General features: G+C 43.9%; 1 long non-coding RNA gene across 1 annotated transcript; it reads right to left on the bottom strand.

The window, feature by feature from the left end:
- Positions 1–268: 268 nt before the first annotated feature.
- On the bottom strand, positions 269–1267 carry LOC306835289. Its single transcript, XR_013780617.1, has 3 exons — positions 1191–1267; positions 876–1017; positions 269–764 (listed from the first exon to the last, which is right to left on the bottom strand). It is a non-coding gene; the product is annotated as an uncharacterized lncRNA (long non-coding RNA).
- Positions 1268–10569: the final 9302 nt, after the last annotated feature.

The raw sequence follows: 10569 nt of genomic DNA, 5'->3' as shown, positions 1-10569 counted from the left end.
ACAGCTGCGATTGGCTACAGACCAGCGTAACTGAACAAGTGCGGTAAAAAACGATAATAATGTATGGTGGTTTGTTTTTTTCCAAGATTATTTTAACACTATGATTTCTGTAACATTTTACTTGAATATCAGTGGAATTATTTACTACTTTTTGTGTAAAGAAATGCCAGCTAAGATTTATCTGAGAGCCAGATGCCAGACTCGGTGTCAGAGTTACATATTACTCCTTTAAATCAACACAAACAGAACAAGTCTGTAACTAAGAACACTTATAAATGTTATGCTAAAAGATCCTTCATTACACATTTTCACTAAAACGTGTTTCCACACTTAAAATTCAACATGAATAGTAAAAAATAAAAACCTGGATTCTTTCATTTTTAGTTATTTTTCTGACATTTTATTGACATCATATTCTTTGGCGTGAGGCAGTAACAACGGGCCCAGAGCAGGCTGTCAGTGCTTGGGCTCCGGAGTTAGAAGGTACACACACACACACACAAATGAGTGTGTTGAAACTGAAAAGTCCTGATGAAAACAGAACACTGTGTCTGATCGACTTCATGTGTGTTTAAGTTTCTGCAGGTTAACCGTTAAAAGCTGAAGTTGGAGGTCTGGTTGATGGCGGCCGGTTTAGTGAGTAGATTTCTGAGGTGAAGGTCGACGGTGCAGCTTTCTTCCACTTCCTGCAGGTGTAGGCGACGGTGATGGTAAATTAATGGTTGAAGAGGAGGAGGTGATGAAGATTCATCAAGGCGGGCACACTGGAAATAAATGTGATCATATAAATGTTAAAGTTCTGCCAAGCTCGTGAGTTTCTAAAATGTTGAAGAAAGTTGGTTACTTTCTTGTTTTTATGAAGATATGTGACTTACTTTAGTTTTTGATTGTATTGACAAAGTTCGATGTTTCTGGCTGAAGATGCTCCTCATGGTGAACACGCTGTTTGTGACACCGGCCTCAGAAACCACAAAGCTGATCCTGTCCTCTCTGAACGTGACGTGTTGAGGATGTGGTCTGTAAAAAAACATCCAACATGACACTAAAGAGTGAGAAACTTTGCTGCAGGAGACATAAAGTGACCACAACAGGAAGTGATATCTAAAATAACAGCAGTCACATTTCAGTAATAATCAAGCTAATGCTAATCTTCCCTGAATATTAAAGTAGGAGATGAGGCTGCAGCTTACTTGAGGCAGCGGCTGTTGCTTTCTCCTTGATGTTTGGGATTCCCTCTCTTGCAGAACCTTGCTGTCTGAAATCCTGACGGTACTTGACTCCTCTAAATAGTGTGGCATAAGTGTATAATGTATGTAATAAGGCATAAATGTGTGACATAAGTTCTTTAAACATGTTGGAAACACAATGCAGGAACTGGCAGAGTTAAAAAGTTCAGCTTCAGGGTGCAGCTTTCTATTTTGCAGACAGGAAGCTGCAGGTTGGGTTTTACATTGTGTCTTAGTCTTTGATGTGGTTGGAGTATAAAGCTCCTCTCAGTCTGTCTGCAGACGGAGGAAGCTGCAGGTTGCTGACAAAAGCTTCCAGGTGGAAGTCTTAGTGGCATATTTCTGCCTGATGCAACCAGTAGAGACGACATGACAGGTTGCATGCAGGAGTTAGAGGACACAGCTGGTGTAGAAGTTGGCTTCAAGGGTCATGTGCACTAATACACCTGTGCAGGTTGAGGTGATATTTGCTTGCAAAGGCCCTCAGTGGAGGTTTGATATGAGTCTGTCTGCCAGGATGCAGGTGGAGGAAGCTGCATTCTGGCAGAGGTTGAAGGCAAAGCTTGGTTGAGGAATCAGAGACTGGTGTTGTAGTTTGAGGCCTCAGATCCTCAGGTGGAGGCAGACTGGTTTCTAGATGTTGTCATGGTAGCTCTTAGCAAGCAGTATCTGCATGTGGAGGAAACTGCAGGCTGCTCACAAAGGCTTCAAGATGGAGGATTAATATAGACGATTCTGTCAGATGCAACGAGCTAAGATGACTTTGCAGGTTGCAGACAAGAGTTAGAGGACATAGTTGGTGTAGAAGTTGGCTTTTAGAGTCATTTGTTTGAATCTACAGTTGGAGTTTGTAGTGATATTTTAATGCAGATTCCTTAGCTGGAGGTTTGATATCCACTTATCTGTAAGAGCCTGCAGGTGGAGGAAGCTGCAGGATCCTTGCAGAGGTATCAAGTTGACCAATAAGGTGAATATTGTAGTTCTAGCTTCGAGCTTGGAGGTGGAGCTAAGCTAAAGCTAATGGTTGTAGGTAGAGAATTTGTATTTGGCTGTGTGCAGGTGGAGGTGTTAGCAGCAGAGGACTGATGGCTATGTGTTTCGATTTTAAGAGTGATGGAAGATCCTCCTGCTGCTTGCTGTCAAATGTATATATCCCAGGAGGTGCTTAAGGTGGAGTCTTGATTTAAGAGCTTTAATCTAAGTCACTAAAAGTCTATTAATCTATTCTAATATTTACAGCTGCATTTTGGTCTTTGTATGCAGCATCTTCTTTCCTTTTAGTTTGACTTCTTGGCTCTTTTACTGGGCGAGTGTTCAGGACTCGGCTCTCCAATCGTGTCGATATCAAACAGTGGAGGATAGACGCCGCGTCCGTATGACACGTCGACACTCACCTGTCCGTCTTCGTCCTCTGACTCTGTGAAAGAGGGACGGTCCAGTGATTCCCACAGCTTCTGTTTGAGCCGACGTCCCAGGTCTAAACTGTAGGGACGAACCCGGCCACTCTTGTATCTGTGAGCACAGGAGGGAACACAAATATAGTTAATATTAATAATTACATATAAATCAAAAATTCTGATTTTTAGCAATGAGTGATTCATTATTTTATGGAAACATACCGAAGGAGATCATCTGCCACTTCATGGTAGATGATCTGGAACTCGTCCACTGAGTGGTTGTGAACAGTCAGAGGACCCGTGTCAGGAGGGCTCGGCTGGTCCTCGGTAGAGGCCGGGAGGCTTCGGGGAAACTTTGATGCCAGCGGCAGGTCAGCAGGTGGGATGGTGGCAGAAAGAGGCCTGGAGAGGAAGTCTGTCTCCACTGGAGGTTGAGCAGGAGGACGGGGCTCAGAGCTCCTCTTCCTCTTCTGACGGAGGTTTTCAGCAGAGGGCTGCGGCCTCGTGCTGCTGGCTTCAGGCTTCTCCGCACGGCGTGCAGAGATTCTTCGCCTCCAGTAGTTATGGTCTTTCAGGTGGACAGGACACTGCAACAACAACACAGACACCGTACATGAAACCTCATAAAAATTTACTTTTTGCATAATTTCTTTATGTTGATCAAGCAAGATCGCTCTTTGTTTAAACTACTCATTTATTTTTACATGAAACAGAAAGTCCAAGTAAAGTGTACTTAATTTTGTCAAGTAGAAAACTAAACTTTGTATAAACTACACAATTTTGTCAATGACATTTGCAAGTATAACCAACTTGATTATATCATGTAGATAAAACAAAACTAGTCTTTGTATACATTACTTATAATCAGGGGCCTTTATAAAGGAAATAATCGACTTTATGCAAATAAAATCCACCTTTGTGATTTAATTTTAGTCGACGTAAAGTCCCTGCAAATCTGCTGAGATAAGAATTATAATAATATATTTAAGTATTCTTAAATGATTCATTTTGTTGATGTGTTTACTTTAAAACACAATATTACATCTGGAGGACGTAGCTTAGCATCACTGACAGCGTGTGGAGTTAGATTATTTACTAACCTGCCCAGAAGGCCTAAAACACGCGTGTTGGTGCATCTTTAGCGTGTACACGTGTAGTAAATATTCTCGCATTAATGACTGAGCGTCCACAGACATTTAAAAGTAAAACAAATAAAAGTTCTAAAATGTTTATAATCTCACATTTTCCATGACGGTGGCTCGTTTATTTTCTGTCCTCTGGGAGTCTTTCGTTCTTCTCGGGATGAAGAAATTTTCAGTCGAATCAGAAACTTTTTGGGACAAATCGTCGAGATAAAAGTTGTGTGACCTTTCTCTTGGCTGTTTGGATGATGAGTGAGTCCAAATGTTGTTTTGATTCAAAGGATGCACCAGGAGACGCTGCCTAGCAACCGAGCATTCTCACCTGCACGTCTGTTCTAGAATGTCATGAAGTTTCATCCAATCAGAGCGCAGAATGACCCAGACTGTTTCCGTGTATGGAAATTAATTATTATTAATAATCAAGAATATAGATACAGGCAACATGGCAGTGAGATATCTACTGAATTAATTCATAGCATGACCTCACTGTATCATCAGATATTAAAGGGGACAAATCCACCTCAACAGTGTTTTTGAACATTTATCTGGGTAAAGCCTGGTTCACACGGCAGGATAATTACGTCGATTTTGGCCCCGATTCTCCCCTTCCGATAATCTTAAGGACGCCCTGATCATCATAAGATAATCTGAGAAGATCATCCTGCTGTGTGCGGTGTGTTAAGACTGCTCTCGTCGGGACCGCTCCGATCTCAAATCGGGGATATTAGGATAGGATATAACTTTATTGATCCCCAATGGGGAAATTCAGGCGTTACAGCAGCAGCAGTGCAGAATCAAAACAAAGAGTCAAAAGTCGAATAAAATAATAACATAAACATAAATACAGTCCAGGTAGAAAGGGGGGGATATATACAGAGGACTATAGTGTGGTGGACTCAGCAGGACAATGAAAAAGATATGAATTATACTGTGCAGTAAATGGCATGTTAAAGTGACCCATGAAGAATTTAAAGTGACATTTGTGATCAGAAGGTTATGTAAAAAGTATTGACCGTTATAAGTAATAAGTTATAAGTATAAGTATAATAAATATAGTGCAGTTTTGACTAGAATATAGATATATAGTTATAAGAATATTGTTAGGTTTACGTTTGGCGGACCCCAAAATGCAGAGACAGACAAAAAACCTAAATAGTTTTAACAAAAATATATGTTCCAACAGGGAAAAACAAAAAGAGCAAACAGTGAGGGCAGGCTGGTTCTGGCGGCCTACCTGGCGGCCTACCAGGCTTGTCAGGATAACGAGTATAAAAGTCATTAATAAGCGACGGGTCCAAAATCAGGGAGCGAGAAATCCATTAACGCTCCTCTGGCCCATAACCCTCCCAATCCACCAAATACTGGAAGCCCCGGCCTCGACTCCACACATCCAAAAGTTGCCAATGATCCGGGGGGTGGAGGGGGTTCGGCCGGAGGACAGAGAGTGCTGGAGTTGACAGGCTTAAGGAGTGAAACATGGAAAGAAGGATGAACCTTCAACGAGGGGGGAAGTCTTAGGCGGATCACGCAAGGATTAATGACCCGCTCAATCTCATACGGGCCAATGTACCTGGGTGCCAGTTTCCGGGACTCCACTTGGAGTGGGAGATCCAGAGCGGATAGCCATACCTTTTGACCTGGCTGGTAATCTGGGACAGGAGCGCGGTGGTGATCTGCCAGTCTCTGGTTCCGCAAAGCAGTACGGGTGATTGCAGCTCTAGCTTTGCGCCAGATCTGTCGTGCCCGTCGTAGATGCCACTGAACAGAAGGAACTGCCATTTCCGCCTCCTGAGCTGGAAAAAGTGGAGGCTGGAAACCGTTAGCTGCCATCAAAGGGGACATACCTGTGGCTGATGACACCAGGGAATTGTGGGCGTATTCGATCCAGGGGAGATGGGTGGACCAGGAAGCAGGAAACCGAGCAGTGACACAACGAAGTGCCGATTCTAAGTCCTGGTTAGTCCGCTCCGTCTGGCCGTTGGTCTGGGGGTAGTACCCGGAGGACAGGCTGACCAACGCCCCCAACGCCTGACATAATGCCTCCAAACCTGCGCTAAGAATTGTGGACCTCTGTCCGAAACAATGTCCTGAGGAATGCCTTGGAGTCTAAAAACATGCAGGGTGAGCAGAGAGGCCGTCTCCAGGGCAGAAGGCAACTTAGGCAGGGGAACAAAGTCCGACATCTTAGAGAATCTGTCAATAGTCAGAATGGTGGTATTACCTTCAGATGGAGGCAGGCCTGTGACGAAATCCAAGGCAATGTGGGACCAAGGTCTGTGAGGAATAGGGAGGGGACGAAGCAGACCAGCTGGAGCACGGTGTGACGCCTGCAGGCGCAAACTGAGCAGGCTGAAACATATTCCTTAGTGTCCGCTGACATGGACGGCCACCAGAAGCGTTGTCGTAGGAGACTCAGGGTCCGATGAAAACCCGGATGGCAGGCGATCTTGGACCCATGTCCCCACTGAAGAACCTCCGACCTAGCAGCCGGAGGAACGAACAGCTGACCAGGCGGATAATCCACAGGAGTCCGGTGATTCCCTTGGGCCTCCTGGACCAACCTTTCAACCTCCCAACGAGCTGCCCCCACCCCACAAGAGGACTGCAGGATGGTTTCCTCCAAGACATCCTCAACAGGTGGAGAAAACTGCCGAGACAGATCGTCAGGCTCAACGTTCCAAGAGCCTGGGCGGTAAGTGAGGGTAAAGTTGAAGCGTCCCAGCAACAGAGCCCAGCGAGCCTGGCGTGAATTGAGCCTGCGGGCAGAACGAAGGTAAGAGAGGTTCTTGTGGTCTGTCCATACCACAAAGGGATGAGTTGAACCCTCCAACCAGTGCCGCCACTCCTGCAAAGCCAACACGACAGCCAGCAGCTCACGGTTCCCCACATCATAATTCTTTTCAGCGGGAGTGAGACATCGGGAGGAGAAGGCACAGGGATGCAATTTCTGATCAGCGGCAGAGCGTTGGGAGAGAACAGCCCCAACACCAGAATCCGAGGCATCAACCTCAACAACAAACTGACCAGAGGGGTCAGGGTGAGATAAAACAAGATCTGAAGAAAATAAACTCTTTCATTTAACAAAAGCCCCTTCTGCTGCAGAAGACCAAATGAAGGGAACCTTCACCGAGGTTAGCTTGGTCAGTGGTGTAGCAACTCTACTATAATCGTGGATAAACCTTTGATAGAAAGTGGCAAACCCTGGGAATTTTTGAAGTTGCTTTCTTGTTGTAGGAGTGGGCCATTCGGCCACTGCCTGAACCTTGGCAGGGTCGGTCTTGATTTGCCCCTTCTCCACAATAAAACCAAGAAAACTGACTGAGGACACATGAAACTCACACTTTTAAGCCTTTACAGAGTCTGTTCTCTAATAGTCTTTGCAGCACAAGTTTAACGTGTTGGACATGCTCCTGAAGTGACTGGGGAAAAATCAAAATGTCATCTAAGTACACAAATACAAACCTGTTGAGCATGTCGCGGAGAACATCATTAATGAGTGCCTGGAAGACGGCAGGTGCATGAGTCAACCCAAAAGGCATTACAAGGTACTCGAAATGCCCCAAAGGTGTATTAAATGCAGTCTTCCACTCGTTTCCCTTCTTAATTCTCACCAAGTGGTAGGCGTTTCGGAGGTCCAACTTGGTGAAGATGGTGGCTTTGTGGAGGGGGCGGAAGGCAGAGTCCATGAGAGGAAGAGGGTACTTATTCTTTACAGTGATGTCATCAAGTCTCCTATTATCAATACAGGGCCGCAAAGTCTTCTCTTTCTTTTCTACAAAGAACAATCCCGCCCCTACTGGAGAGGAAGAAGGGCGGATGAGTCCAGTAGCTAAAGAGTCAGAAATATACTTCTCCATGGCCTCCCTTTCAGCCCTGGAGAGGTTGTAAAGTCTGCTGGAGGGTAGAGACGCGCCAGAGAGAAGGTCTATACCACAATCGTATGGTCTGTGAGGCGACAGTGATAAAGCACGGTCCTTACTAAAAACCTCCTGGAGGTCACGATATTCAGATGGAATGGACGACAGATCAGCCAGTTTTGGAGGGCTAGGTGTGGTAGTGGCAGTGGTGGGTATCGCAAAGTGTAAGCAGTGGGAATGACAGAACAGACTCCAATTAGTAATGGTTAGCGTAGACCAGTCTATGTGTAGGCAGTGGAGCTGAAGCCAGGGGAGGCCTAACACGAGTGGTGATGTGGAAGACCAAATGATATATAACGAAATGGTCTCATGATGGTTACCGGACATAACCAAGGTTATAGGGCCAGTGTGGTGAGTGATACGGGCGAGGAGTCTACTGTTGAGAGCAAACATGTCCTTAGGTCTGGGAAGAGGCTCAGATGGTAAGTGGTGCCGGGGAAACAAAACAAGAGTCAATAAAATTGTCATCTGCTCCAGAATCCACCAGAACTTGGAGCGAAACAGAGGTCTGACCCCAGGAGACAGTACCTTTTAGGGTTCAGCCAGACGTTCCCAGCAGACCCTCACTACACGTTTGGGCCTGCCGAGTCTGACCGGCTTCCTCCCCTGCCAGCGCATCCAACTCACCACCAGGTGGTGATCAGTTGACAGCTCAGCCCCTCTCTTCACCCGAGTGTCCGAGACACACAGAGGTCAGATGACACGACCACAAAGTCTATCATCGACCTCCGGCCTAGAGTGTCCTGGTGCCACGTGCACTTATGGACATCCCTGTGCTTGAACATGGTGTTTGTTATGATATTATTAATATGATTGATTTTAATGTTTCATAAATGGATTCTTTTAACGTGAATCTTTTGGCTCCTTTTTGGAAAAGTGAAAGTTGAAGTTTGGGTCATTGAAAGCGGTGATAAGCTGGCGGCCTGGGTGTGAATCCATCCTGTAGTTCCTTTTCAGCAGGTCATTCCCCTCTCTCTCTCTCTCTTTCCCTCTCTCTTTCTCTCTCTCTCTCTCTCAAAAGCAACAAAATATTTTGTTGCTGATCTTGTTAAATTTTCAACAAGCTTGTGTAACTGTTTATCTATGAAAAGCCATTAATCAGTTTTTTTGTGTGCATTTCTTACTTATTCATCACTGCTTGTCTAAAAACGTTTGTTTAATGTTGTTCTAAAGACGAATAAATGTACAGCAAATAATTCTTTGAAATGGTGGTCTGATCACCAAGCAGCAAGGTGTTGACTCACTGTCTCCATCTAGTGGCATGATGAACACATCACAGTAACAAAACTTCCTTTAACACAGATGACTGTCTTGGGGCTGCATGGTTGAGCAGTGCTGCTACCTCACAGCGAGAAGGTTCCTGGTTGGGTTAGGGTCAGCGTATGTTCTCTTCTTGTACTCCAGCTTCCTCCCACAGTTCAAACACATGCTCATTATTTTAATTCCTGACTCTAAATTCGCCCTCGGTGTGAATGTAAGTGTGACTGGTTTTCTGGTTCATGACCTCCTCCTCTCCTCTGACTACTCTCCATCCTCATAGATTGTATCTGATGTGGTGGTCTGACAGATGTGTAGATTGTGGTTGTTGTGGTGGTCTGACCGTCACACATTGGGAGAAGATCACATTAATGTCTTAATGATGATGACATCATTGACTGTAAAATCTGAAGCTCAGGTTTGACTGTTAATGAGTTATGATAATTTCTTTAAATGAAGCTGTTGAACCATCTAATTCTTATCAGCAGAGCTTTACACAGTCTATTAGTTATCATATATTTTTTTCAAAAACAGTTAAAATGGTCGTGTTAGTTTACTCTTTGAATCTTTGACTTTGTGGTCAGAATAAAATGAAGCCGTCTGATTGATAAAAATATCTTTTATTGAAGAATAAAAACAGAAAGTTGCAGATGAGATGAAGACACGCTGAGCAAACTGATTCCTAAAAACACATTATTACTCAATAATGATTCAATAAATGTAGATTAGATTACATATAAAACATTAATCACTGAAAATAACATCAACATGAATCAGAACATTTGTGTCAGCTAAATATTTGATTTCAAACAAACATTTAGAAACTTCTCCAAAAATCAAAACAAAGAAAACTTGATTTTAAAAGTGAAAGTTTGATTCACCGTCAAAAGATATTTTACTTTCTAAAAGCTGCTAACCTTCAAACTGACGACAACGAGCTGCATCGCAAACGACTGCTGTGTTGTGTTCTGTCCGTCATCACGCTCTTCAAACTGATCTCAGCCTACTGCAAACAAGCAATACCACTCCTTACCAGCAGGTGGCAGCAGTATTATATTTTTTCACACAAAGCAGAAAACTTAAAGTTGAGGAAACACAAATGGGATGTTTACACTCTTTCATCATTATGTTCTGGACGCATTCGTAATGACCACGACTTGATGGAAACATGGTACAGGCGAAACATGAGAAGAGACTTCTGTAAACACCCTCTTCATGCCTTGTTGACTGACTGTCTGTCTCCAACTGGTCAACACCAGTTCAACATGTTAAATCTGACAACAAAACCTTCAACAAGCTCCGAGCAGTACTGACCAGAACCACAGACTTTACCTGGAAGCCCTGTGTACCTGCCTTAAAAGTTCTGCTCTCTCTTAATTCAAAGCTCTTTATTGGCTTGAATATGTAAATATATTACCAAAGCATCAAAGAACAAATAATGCAATAATAATAACCATGAATAATAATAACAAATCAAAAGTAACAGTAACTGTTGAACCAACTATTCTCTGGGAGCAGAATGATCAATACAGATCAGGTACCAATCCCATTCAATGTCTGATTCTCAGTGTGAGATATGCTCTCAGACATCATTTCAAATGAATATACTGATGATTTAGGTTTTTAGAAG

This window comes from Symphodus melops, assembly GCF_947650265.1.
Source record: "Symphodus melops genome assembly, chromosome: 14".
Classification (NCBI taxonomy): Eukaryota; Metazoa; Chordata; class Actinopteri; order Labriformes; family Labridae; genus Symphodus; species Symphodus melops.
The sequence above is the reverse complement of the archived record's forward strand: the minus strand, read 5'-3'. Positions and strand labels throughout refer to the sequence as shown.